At 36.9% G+C, this 13,490-nt stretch overlaps 1 long non-coding RNA gene across 1 annotated transcript; it reads right to left on the bottom strand.

Annotated features, from left to right (window-relative positions):
• Window positions 1-288: 288 nt before the first annotated feature.
• Window positions 289-13,052, bottom strand: LOC120323414. The gene is made up of 4 exons (XR_005563813.1): window positions 12,857-13,052; window positions 5,164-5,287; window positions 1,608-1,769; window positions 289-357 (listed from the first exon to the last, which is right to left on the bottom strand). It is a non-coding gene; the product is annotated as an uncharacterized LOC120323414 (long non-coding RNA).
• Window positions 13,053-13,490: the final 438 nt, after the last annotated feature.

Here is a 13,490-nt window from a genome sequence, read left to right as displayed (position 1 = left end):
AAGTCTCAAGTGAAATATGTCTATACTAGCACATTTAAAAAGAATTAGTATTCTCAACTTTTACTAGTGCTTTACCAGAAAAGTGGTCAGGTGGTCACCTCAATAAGCCAAATGTTATTTAAACTTGGACTTGGATTCCTATTTCATTATAGGAATAATACAGTGTATCTTAAAGGGCATTAGAACAACAAATTAAAATTATAACTACAACTAACAGTAAATGAGAGAGATAGCCATTAAAGTATTTACGGTTCCTGAAGATGAATTTTCTGTCACCTTCAGTGTTACCTTTTAAAAAGTAGCTGCCAAGAACTGTTCACTTTTTTCTCTTTCCTACTTTCCTGGAAATATGGACATCTGTAAAGGACAGAAAAGATTCACATCTGCAATTGCTATGAAAGAGAGTTTATTTCAAAAGTACATCCTTTATGGCCATAACAGAATTAAATACTATACGACAATCAATTCAGCTAGTATTTTTATATAGAACTTAAATTCTGACACAAGAGCCAGTCAATGTTACTAGCCAAGTCTGTTAAATTTCTCAAGATTAAGATGGGAAAAAATGGAAAATCTTCACATTAAGGTGGTGGGCTATATTGTAGCTTAATTTATAATTTCCAGGCGTATAAGGCAAGCATAGACAGACCATATGTCTTTTCTTGGCCTTTAAATGCTCCTATTTTCCACTAGACTTGCCTTTTTCTCCATCTATTGGCAACCATACCATTTGCTATTCAGGTGATTGGCTGTAATGAGCCAACTCCTGTTTCCATATGAATAACCACTTTTTTCCCCAATTACTTAAGCTGCCAGCAAGTCACTGGTGTCATGTTCTTTGATGCAAATCTGACTGTCAATAGACTACATAAAGGGAGAATTTATGATGATATCCTTAGCTTAATATTTTTTGTAAATGCTATTCAGTTTAGCTTCCAAGGAACATGGGGAAGGCAGCAATGGTCCACAGTAAGAAGTAAGAATATCTTTAATTGGCTTTGTGCTCCACATGCCCTTGTAATCAGCCTTCCCATATGGTAGTCTGAAATAAATTTATCAATCTCAATTTATGTATTTATGTCACTTTAAAAGGTCCATTTTAGTCAATATCAAAATCTATAAAATGTCGCATTTAATTTTAAGTTTGTAATTAAAAAAGTTAGAACACTGAATACATAGTTTGATATTTGCAATTTTTGGAAATAAGCAGACACACAGAATAGCATGGGAGGGGGGGATTTTCTGAGGCAAATGAACACCAGTTATTAACAATACAAGAACTAAATATATAATTTTAACTCACTTTTTTAAAAGGTCATTTCTTTTTAATCTTTCTTAAGTGGGCTTGGATATTTTTCACTTAAAGGGAAACAGCTTACATTTTGCAAGCAATGAACCCTATTCTTGAAATGCATAAGTGTGATAACGGGGTAAGGGGCAGATTCCTTGCTGGTATTGGCACTCCTGATTGCAAGCACCATGTTTGACAGTAAATAGCTACAGAGTAAACTGTTTTCCATTTACAAAATTGCTATAATAAAATTCTAATGCAAAACAATAAAAACAATGTTAGCCAGTATTCAAGGCTTTGTCTATTTACTGCGTACCTTCAAACCTGTATCATTTCAGGATGCCCCTCCAGGTCTCTATCAAGTAGATTTTCCAAGTGTTGCCCATTTTTTCCAGGTGATTCCGCTTAAATACCATTTTTAAGCCTCTGAGTGATTTTGTAAACATCAGCTTCTGCAATATAGACACCAGCAGCCAATCTAAGGGGAAGGACAAATTCATATTGTACATATTTTAAATGGCTGTTGGTCTTACAAAACTCAGATCCAGTTCTGCATGTTCGCAGGTGCTCTCAATCAGGGCTTTACCTATAAACTAATTAGGTCCTGAACGAAGATCTTTTGTAACAGCAGGCGTCCTTAACAACCACTGCTCTTTTGCTGAAAGAGTTTCTGGGTCTGTTTTTTTATTGTTGAAAACACAATAATAAATTATTGTTTACGTAAGGTTGACAGCACTTTTCTCAGAGCTGAGACAAAACAAGAAGCCAGCAAAAGGAAGACAGGTGAAAAGTGAAAATATTTCTTTAACAATCTGATAAGAGTTATATTATCTTTGATTGTGATCATTTACAAATAGGAAAGGTCCTGCCTAATCTCTGTAAGGAGAAAGAAAAAGTAACTGCTAAACTTGAAATTCATTAGTTAAATATATTTAATACCAAATGAAACAAAACAGTAATGTTAAATTCAGTGGGCTTAATTAACCTGCAAAAATACAAATATCTTTTTAAGCTTAAAGTTGCTGTTTAATGATAGCCTGGGTTTGTTATTATTATTGGGCTAAAAACTGATCTTAGAAGTATACATAAAATCAAAGCAGCTCAAAGGTTTCTCTGCTTACTTGAGACTAGGACTGGATTTGACTCTATACTGATCAGGGTTTTCTCCCCACATGATGCAGTAGCACATAAATAAAGAGAAATGAATGTTGTAATCCATTAAGTTTGGTAGAGAAGTTAATTAGAATTTATACAAATAATCCTCTACAGGTTTTTTCAGCAACACATTTTCAAAAGTGTTCGAAGACTATTGCCCATTATAAAGTATATAGTCAAGCAAAGCTGGCTGCCACAAACTCTAAAGGAGCGTTGCTTATCAGGTACCAGGTCAAGGGCATTTAGACCCTGGAAGGAACAATCTCTGATGGGATTTCCAAAAGTTAAGGTACCTGCCTGCTCTCTAGTTGCCTAAATGCATTCAAGTCTCTTAAATACTAATGGACTAATGCAAGGCACAGACTAGCTGGTGCCTACATTTGAAATCTGCTCTCAAATCTCATTTGCAGATTGGCCAGATGGTCATTAGTGTGGAGGTGTTCTCCAGGCAGACTTGCTTTCAGGGCAGTTTTTTTTAAGTTTTTTGGGGGTTGGGGAAGGAGAAAAGGAAGTCTTTTTCGGTTGTAGGTTTTTAGTGGGGTTTTATGGTGTTTGGGTTTTTTGTTGGTTGTGGTTTGGGGTTTTTTTCAGTTAAGATTAGTAACAGCTAGGAAGGGGTGAATAAAAGCTGAGCTACAACAGAATATTCTCTAGTTTGGTGTATTTAAGAAAGTGCTTGCAATTTAATCCAGAGAGACCAATAAACAGAAGACTAAAATAAAAAGGCAGAAGGCTGCAGTGTCAAAGTGCTGTTAAAGTACATGAGAAAAGCAATCCACTTGGGGTTCACTGTAACACTTCTAATAATGAGCTTCCCATATTTAGACACAAGAGATAGCAAATTCAAACCCCCTGGAAAGAATACAATACAGTTATACAACAACATAGCAAACTGTATTTGTTTTGTTATTACTACCTATGCACCCTATGGTTTCTTTAGGGGAGATGATATGATATCTTTATATTGTAGTGTGTAAAATAGTCTGAAATCTCTTTTTGACACCAGTAATGCACCAAAATCCTTCCTAAATATTGAAAGACCTCCAACTTGATGCTAAGCTTGATCTTACTCATCACTGAAAAAAATAAAATGTTTTGTTACTGTATTTCTCTCTGAGAGGTTTTCAAAATCCTTCCAGTCAGTACATGAGATAGGATACATATTGTCGGGGATAAGTTGTTAAAGTGAATTTGAAATGTGCTTCTCAAAATATCGTTTACACATTTACCAGATGGTAAAATAAACATGTAAATTGTTATCGAGTATACACCAACTTTATACTACAATTTTACCCACTGTAGAAATGGTGTAAAAATGTTGAATATAGTGTTACTTGTTCATTTAATAGTTTATTAACATTTTAAATACATTTGGAGAATAGATTTACTTTCAAAGAAAAAAAATACTTACAAAAGCAGCATTTTAAGCCATTAATCAGGCCAAATTAATGTACTGACTTCTATATTTATCATTCACCTTATCAATAATATGATTAGCATAATTATAGTTGGTTTCTAAGTATTTACATATGTATAGGTGTTACCCATGTTTAATGGTATAGGTTTTAAAAGATAAATTTAAGTTGAAAAAGTGCTAAAAACGTAATTTTAAGAAGTATAGTTACCAACATCTTAGTTAAATGCTGTGATTTTTGGGGTTGTCCAGGATTTGTGGGTCCCCTCCAACTGAGGATATTTTATAATCCTGTGATTCTAAAGTAGCTGCTGTTAGACCAACAGCTCAGTTTGTAACTGGTATTTACTCTTTCAAGAGCCACCCTACACATTCAGAAATATGAAGTTGTGGATAATCTATATATGACAAAGCAGAAGGTGTGTGCTAACAAACCCTTGTATCCAAAGAAAAGAGTAATGCATGCACTGTTTAGCCATATGCAGGAATTAAAATCTCCAAGCTCAAGGAGTAACCCTTGTCCTTCCTTAAAATAAAAGGTCACATGCTTGTAATGACTTGTTAATTATCCTGGTAGAAGAGAACAGATGAAGGATTTTGATGGAAGACTGTTGCTTGTACTACCTATGATTCATCTCTGCTTTTGTAATTCTGTTTCTACCGACCAAGCACATCAATTACACTGTGCTATAGGATTTCCTTTCTCACCTTTCAGACTGTGCCAGCTCCTTTTTTTAAAAAAAATAACTTCATTATTTTGCTGTCTTAGATTTAGGAACTTTCCTCATCTATGAGGACATATATTGACTCAGCGTATTTTCAGTCTTAGGTTCCCAGCAGACTCTGAACTGTTTACTCCTTAGGTATGAGCATATCAACTAGTCTTCAAGTTATCTAAGGAATTCTTTGGTCAATGCACACAATGAGGTCTTGGCTTCTCACATAGGTTTTGTCTGAATTATTTTTTTCGGAGGCTTTTCACAGTATCTAAATTCAGTCTGTCACCAGTCATGAAGCTTCTGTTTACTATTACATTGTGGCTTTACTATCATATGCCCTCAGCAGTAAGGTGTTATCACATAAATACAAAAAATGCATGATTCTCTAGGGCATTAGCACAGAACTAACTTAAAAGATAATTTAACTTCATTAATGAATTCTGGAGGAGCTTGCATATCCAACAAATATCCTCTATTAGCAGGTGCCACAACATAAAAAACTCTTAACCAAAATTATCTTTAAATAATATCGTCCCTATACAGGGAACAAGCAGAAAAGCAACAGATAATAAGCTTTAACAAACCTGTCTGGTTTCTCTGACTCAGACTATCAAAGTCTGTGATTTAAGATTCAGAAGTCCTGCTGAAAAGCAAAGTGTCAAAAGCTGCTCCATACCGGGTGCTTGATCAGGGCTCCAGCAGAATCTTCTAGGGAAAGATGAAAAACAAACCAATTGGATGTGAGGACTTTTAAAATACTTTTAAAATACACTTGGAATTTGCTCCTTTACAGAATCACAGAGTCATCAAGGTTAGAAGAGACCTTCAAGATCAACTACTCCAACCATTCATGCAGCGCCACCATAATCACCCCTCAACAATATCCCAAAGTGCCACGCCCCGACTCCTCTTGGACATTTCCAGAAACAGCTCCAACCACCTCCCTGGGCAACTTATTCAATGCCTAACCAGTCTTTCAGTGATTTTTTTTTCTTTAATATCTAATCTGAATCTCCCCCAGCACAACTTAAGGCCATTTCCTCTCATCCTTTCACCTGGGACATGGTAGAAGGAACTAACCTTGCTACTACAACCTCCTTTCATGTAGTTGTAGAGAGCAACCTACCTTGTGGATTATACTCTTCAGCAGAAATATTTTGAAAAAATACATAGAAATATTTGATAATATTGAAGAGATTGACAGTAATAAGGGTTTCATGTGAGAATAAATGATAGTGTAAATTAATTAAATACCCAGAAATCTCTGGAAAGATCTGGTTTGGAAACCGTTAGGCAGAAATATAAGTTTAAACTTGAAGAAATAGCCTAAGTGGGATATGGGGAAAATTTACGGATGTGCACAGATAGAAGGTGTTCAGTAGCACACCTACAATTACCTCTATTATGAATCACAAAAAAAAAAATATGGGGACGCTTAAAAGTCTGACTACCAAAATCCCTAGTGCATTCAAAGCATGTATTGCCTTTAGTGTACACATGGGTACTATAGATTGAAGCACTAAACGTGAGAGGGAGCTGCTGAAGAAAGAAATGTCTTCAAAGTCTGAGCCATGGAGCACCAAACACCTCTGCCAACTAACTTCGAAGCAGAGCCTGAGCCAACACTTCTGTAAAGACAGGGTGAGCACTGGAAACTTGTAGCATATGCTGCTATTTACATAACTAATTGTAGCATGCACAGTCAAAAAACAGCCTCTAGCTTTAGCATATACATGCAAAATAATTGATTTTATTATGTACAGAAAATTAGAAGCTGTCAGAAACAAAGCCACCACTAACAGCCGCGAGGAAGAATTTCGAAGATTCATCGCCTAGATTGCAGAGGCTAGTCTTCACACAGTTGTGAGGTTTACAGCTAGAATATAAATCTAGACAAGATTCAGTGACAGCTGATACCCTATCCAAGCTTTTGGTAAAACTGACATACACACACCACAGACTGATGGCGGAGACGCTCAAGAAAAATATTCCCAGTCTCAGACTAGCTGTGGTTTGCCATTGCAGGCATTGTAACACAAGATGAAACTTTGCAAAGGATATTGCAAATATAATAATGATCTCATCTTAAACAAAATAAAAAGGAAGAAAAATGTGATGGCATAGATTAAAAGCACTAGCTGAGTTGCTCCTAAATGTCTGATGAAAAATAGAAGGACACCAAGATGTGGGAAAATACAGAAGATAAAAGCTGCATTATACTGGCTACTTTTCTATGGGGAAAAAAAATAATAATGAAAGAAAAAAAAAGCATAACACTCAGTATTTCTCAGACAAAACAATATGTATATGTAACCCAGAAAATATGGATATTACTTCTAGAATGTTCTCCTATTACTGAGAAATAATATTCTTTGAGGTAATATTTAATCCTATAGATTAAATCTGTATTGGCTAGACATGACACACTTGTTCTTGCAATTACAGATTGGAATCAAATTTTTATAAATTAATAAATTTTAAGTGTGTTATTTTAAGATATCCTCTGGCCCTTAATCTTTTTGAAAATGGTGTTAAAATTCTATTTTTTTTTAATTTAAAAGGCTATGAAGAATCAAAGTTAGATCAGCAGAGGCTCCGTAAATTATGATGCAACACCCATAAATCCAAGAGTTCACCTGTTACATGCTGCTGAAGAAAAACCTTAGAAACAGACACCCTGGTTAGACAACTCCAAATGCTAAAAATGTTTACATTGTAGATTCTTATAAAATGTGTCCTATTAAATGTTTTATGTGAGTTAAACCCTTTACAATCACAAGAAATTTTGAGTAAATGTACATTTAAAACTCAGGGTACAAAAGGAAGCAGCCTTCCGTGGATCTCATCCTTTTCATTAATACTGAGCAAGGCTTTCCTTGTTTAGCATCCTCCACAGAAGGAGTTAAAGGAGAAAGCCCTTGCCTGCATGCTCAAGCTCTAAACGGAACAAGCCATGGAAGAGCCAGTGAAGTGCCTCTCAGTAAGGAAAAGGTTGGTGGAGAGAAGGGCAGGGGCTGGAACTCACGGAAAGCTTTGGAGATCTACCAGGGGAAGAGATCAGAGGCTGCCTGGGGACTACAGGTGTACGTTCATCAGATTAGAGCTCTGCTGCTTCATCACTCCGGAATTCAGCGATTTCATGCGTGATCCTAAACACTTGGAGGGCAGGTTTTGGGTCGTAGATAAGCCCATCTCATACCTGTCTGAAAGGGATCACCAGCTTCCTGCTGTCCTGCCCTTGAACCCACCAGCCTGGCAGCCTTTCCCATGCAATAGCACTATCTCCATCCAAGTGATGGATCCAAAAGCTGAACTAACAGGAAAACAACCCTCGTGAAAAGGGTCGAGTACACAGAACTACACTTGAAATCTCCTAGATCCTTATCCTGAGGCAACTGTAAATATAAAAACAAATTCAAAATTAAATATAGTTACTGTTTAGCACATTGTGTATTTAGCACAAGCATTGCCCTTTTCCCTCTATAACTGGAAAACGTGACCGCAGTGACACAACTGCATTTTAATTACCAACGGGAAAAAAAACACCCCAAAACCCACAACTGAAAGCACTGCTAAAGTGATTTGGCAATGACTTATGTGCACATATATGCTAAACATTACACTGCTACAGGACAATTATTTGTGTTGTTTCATCAGTTATAATGTATTTGGAAAATAAGCATACACTGGTAATGGACTACTGTGGGGTCCAGCCTTCCAGGTTACATCTGACTAAATGGCCTTTGGGACAATATAGTCCTGAAGAAATCTTACATCCACATGTTGTAAAAATAAGTTTTATGTTGATTTTTATAGGCCCATATTTTGTTTCTGCCATTACACTTCATATTACTTTAACTAACATCTGCTTATACAAATGAATGTTTGCTATTTAAAAAAAAAACACACAATTTCAAAATAATTTTCATTTATATAAATGATCAGAGATAAGTTATAAGTGAACAATATATGGAAATACAATAACTGAAACACTGAAATATTTAAAAATACAAAACTGAATGTTAACACCAGAGTAGTTTTATGATATTTAACACAAAGAAAAAAAGAGCTACATTAGACAAGACTTCAAAGAAGATAAAAAGGATTTGGGCATTACAAAATACCAGACACTTATAAGAAGAACTGAAAATATCTGGTTAACTCCTTTCCTTTCAATTTTGGAACATTTTTTTTATGTTGAAAGAATATAGTTGGCCTAAATATTGCCCCTAAAAAGTGGCAAATTCTTGTATAACATACACCAAGAAAACTGCTTTTGATTCAATTATTAAGACAATTTAATCATTGAAATCAACAATAAAAAGAAATTAAGCTTCAATTATTTTATAATCTAAACAGAAAGAAACAAAAATGTAAGTACAGTAAGATATGAGTTGTTGTTTTCATAATTATTTTAATGCAGGAGAAACAAATATGTATATTGAATTATTATTTGGTCCTATTCATTTCATCAAACAGCACCTGCTTTGGATAGTATCTAAACCACAAGAGGAGACAATCAGATTGTTTCAGTACAAAGCAGTATTGAACCACTGAAGCCCATGAAATGACATAACTATAAACCAGCTGAGGATTTAATCCATGCTATTCTGACCCTAACTCTGCAACAAATGCCACCCCTCAATGCGTATCTGAAATAACTGCTCGATAACGTGCCCAAGAATAAAACTGTAAAAACTGTGAAAGTCATTTAGAACCACAGGCATTTTAGAACCACTGGAGATTTTTCAGTGAGATTTTCATTATTTCTAGACATGGGTGACTAAACCACTCGGAGATTTTTGAAAAATGCCCCTGCCCCTCATCACTTATACACTGTGGGTTCCGTAGGAAAGTCAGGAACTGACCACAGAATGCAAAACCCTTTACCTCTTCTTCAATACCCTGCATATAATTCAAATTAAATGTTCCCTTCTCCTAATGCAAGAGTAAACTGAGCTACCAGGAGGGAGCTTACACAAGCTTAAAATAATACCTATGTACAAAACCCTCACATTTTAGAAACACAGTGGGGGAATGCAGGGAGAGGGGAGATGCCTCAAGGGTTTGCTGAGAGGGGATGTAGTGTGAGGAGCAGTTGTTTCTCTGTGTTACTGCACCACAGGTCTCATTTAGTAACATGTAGGTACTGATCACAGAGCAAGAGGCAAGAGAGGAGGTGCTCCTGCCAGGCCCTCGACTGGAATTCTCAGACATTGTGAGGTGAACCCCAACTTTGCCCAGGGCCGGAGAGCAGCCACCATATTTCCACAATGTCTCCAGTAGGAGGTCTATGGAAGATGGAAATGTGACAATCTAGTCGTAATCAACTCCACATAAAAAAGCCTCCCCTTCAGCAAACATTTTCACAAAGGTCAATAAGCTGTAATCAGGGTGTTGATCAATCACTAAAAACATTTGTTAACTTACATTTATGATTTCAATTTAATTCTCGGTGGGTAGGTGTCTTCATCTAAACTAGGACACCTTTCAGCAGCATAAAATTTCTCTCAACGCAAAATATCGGTGTTGCTCTCTCACCCTTCAGTCCCAGACCATTATCTGCTTTCTGGATAAACAAAAGCAGCCAACATGTAACTAAATATAATTGAAGAAAGAAACTTACTTACAAAAATTAATTCCTTAGCATGGCCCACAGAAATTAAGATGTGACTTTCAGAAAGTTTAAATTACGTGTCAATACTGTCAGTTAAAAAAAAAAAAAAATTACCCAAGCAAGCCAAAACATTATACTTCAAATGATTGAAATAGGAGCTTGGATGATGTGCTTTGGTAACTCATCAATGCAATGTTTCTGCTATATTAAAAAAAAAATCAAATTATTCAGTGTATCCTAAATCAGTCACTTCAAGGTACAGGAATATCACAATTATAGAAAAAGGCCTTGATCCTGAAAACATTTATGTCTGTGAATTTTTAGACAAGTGAATAGTCTTTGTAGGACTGACCTCTTACTTTATGTTGTTCACACATATGAACTTGTATGCACGATCAGAGACTAAGGCAGAAATACACATTTACAAGCTATCAACATTTTACCTAAAATGTCTCTTAAAACAGATTCAAAATCATTACCAGCTGTTTCTTATTTAAAGCTTCATATCAATCTAATAGTATAGATAGTTTTACACAGAAGCAAGGTACATGAAGTTTTCATCCATTTTGCCTCCAGTTCAAAAAAAAAAAAATTAACCTAAAAAGTCAACTTAAAACCAATGAGATCATTCATACCCACATCAACCCCTTTGCGTTAGAAACACTCCAACTATGACAAATCGCAATGATAGCATGAATAAAACATCACAGATTTTATTGTGTAATATATTTTATAAGGTAAAAAGTTATATCTAATCAGTAATGACAGCCTTGGATCCTAATGGATTCATAATTATTCTACATCTAAGAAAGAAAATGTTACATATGCTCAAAAAGTCAAGATTTATATATAAATATATATATATTTCAACCAAGAACTGTTTTTTTCAGATATATATATTTGAACAAATGGGCAGCTTTCAACGGACGACACTCTGAAATAAGCAGTGCTTTTGTTTGCATTTCCAGATTAATATGCATTCTGATAAAAGCAGGAAATGTTATCACTAAGCTGTGCGGCTCTCTAGACCTACCACAAATACACTATCTGGAAAGAACTGGGTACTGAACGCAAACAGTCTGCTGCCTTCCATCTACTTATCACTCTGCTGTTTCAATATTTTTTTTCTTTGACTTTACCCCTGTATCTTAGCAAGTGACACATTCCCCACTAGAAACCACATTCATGACAAGTTTTAATACTTAAAATCAGAACTTGTGTCCATTCTGCACAGAAACAGTACCTGGAAAGCATACATTCATGCAAAATCCTTTTTTTTTTCTGCTTTTTCCAATACACACGTTCTTTTTTTGTATCACGGCGATTTTAAAATTGTTCTATGCAATTTAAATAAGATTTCCAAAAACAGTAACCTTTTACAGGGATAAATCAGAGCCTTTCCAGTTGACAAAGTAATTTGGGAGGGACATGCAAAGCACCTGAAAAAACACACTGCGTAGAAAACCATTTTAACTATAGCAACAGCACTCACTGCATAATGTTATAAGGAAAATTATGCAATTAGGTCTCTTATCAGACTTATGAAAATTCAGATTTATGCCATTTGGGGGAATAAAAAAAGAAAAATCATTGTTCACCATATCTCCCTTGAACACTACCTAGGGGAGGGGAGTGATGACCAGACAGCAAAAATTAAGAAGAACGTGTCCCACCTTACGCCTATTCTGCCAATCTGTCGTGGTTGTTCTTCTAGCTCCATAGGTTTACGTGGGGGTTTTTTCCTAATTTTTTTTCTTTTTCCTTTTTTTTTTCTTTTCCTGACAAGTAATACAAGACAGATTCTTGCCTTCTTAGGATCTTGCAATCTAGTTTAGACATAGCACGTCAAGTGGTGATGAAAGAAGGTTAGGGTGGGTTTGAAAAGATGAGGATTCCAACAGTAAACGATGCAGAGACATCAGTTTGGTAATGTACACATGTTTTGCATGATTCATTGGACCAAAATGGCCAAAGGAACTTAAAAAGCTGTCAAAGGCATCTTTACCTCTGACCTACCTAGTCATCCATCTGCTTCCTCATACTGTCAATCAAAACCCTCCCATCCTTATCACTATTCTATTACACACATTTTCCACGACCATTTCTCCTCCAGCTCTTAAAAAATATCTTAGCAAACATTTCAATCAGTCATTAAAAACCTTGTTAAAATATGCAATGTGTCATCAAATATGCATAGCATACTCGTGCAAAATCTGCAGAGCGTAAATCACTGTATTACATTTGTTATAGTATTAATGTGAAACATCGTAGAAAGTATTACCAATAAGAACTTTAAAATACTTTCTACAGATCAGAGCTGAATTTTGTGTTGTATTAAATAAAGCAAAGAAAGGGCACTTGAATAATTATTTTACACAATAATTGTATTTAAAGCCTGTTCAGCATGCTTAGAATAATAATACTAATTACACTTTACATAAAGTTCATGCAATTAGTTGCTGTTCTAACAAATTCATACATGGGGGTTTGCTTCAACTAAACCGAGCGTACTGCAATTTATACACACCGAGTCAAACCCCCTGTGTTCGGTCCTTGGTGAATGCAAACACTAACGTGTCAGTAAACATGTTTAGCAGATATACAGGTGCACCTCTAAAAATAATAATCTAAAGAATTATAATAGCAATAAAATTACCTACCGACAGGAAATAGTCTTTTTAACTTCTGCAGCCCTTATCTCTTCCACTCTCTCGCAGAAAGAGTTACGGAATTATCCTGTCGAAAAAGTTACGGAATAACATCAACCACTCACGCACGGGAAAGAATTTTGTTCGGACCTGTCACACGTTACGTATTTGTTCCAGACCCGCTGGATAAGCCCCGCTAAACAAGACCTGGCGGACCTCTCCCCGAGGAGCGGTGTGCCCGGGGTGACTCCCCGGCGGGCAGCAGCCGCAGCGGGGAGGCGGGCGGGGAACGCCGCGGTGCCTCGGGCCGCTCCCCTTGTCCGCTCGGGGGGCAGTGCATCGGAACCGGCAGCGGCGGGGGGGAAGGGGGGCCGCTTTTGCCGGCCGAGAGCGAGAAAGGAGAGCCAGGAACATGCCATGATATATTTAGGGTGCGGGAAGCCCCGGGACAGCCGCACTGAAGGGCAGCCGGAGCCCGCGGGAGGCAGAGAGGTGCGGGCGCTGCGCGGGGGAACTCGTGCGGCGCCCCGGCCTCTGCTGCTCGGGGAAGGCGGCCGCGGAAGGGCTCGCACCGCCCGCGCTGCTCCCAGGGCCGCTCCCGAGGGGGCACTGCCCCCACGACCCCTCTCAGCGAGGGGCGTCCCGG

This window comes from Pipra filicauda, unplaced genomic scaffold (assembly GCF_003945595.2).
Source record: "Pipra filicauda isolate LSUMZ 115617 unplaced genomic scaffold, ASM394559v2 scaffold253_size2546935_pilon, whole genome shotgun sequence".
In the NCBI taxonomy this organism is placed as follows: Eukaryota; Metazoa; Chordata; class Aves; order Passeriformes; family Pipridae; genus Pipra; species Pipra filicauda.
The sequence above is the reverse complement of the archived record's forward strand: the minus strand, read 5'-3'. Positions and strand labels throughout refer to the sequence as shown.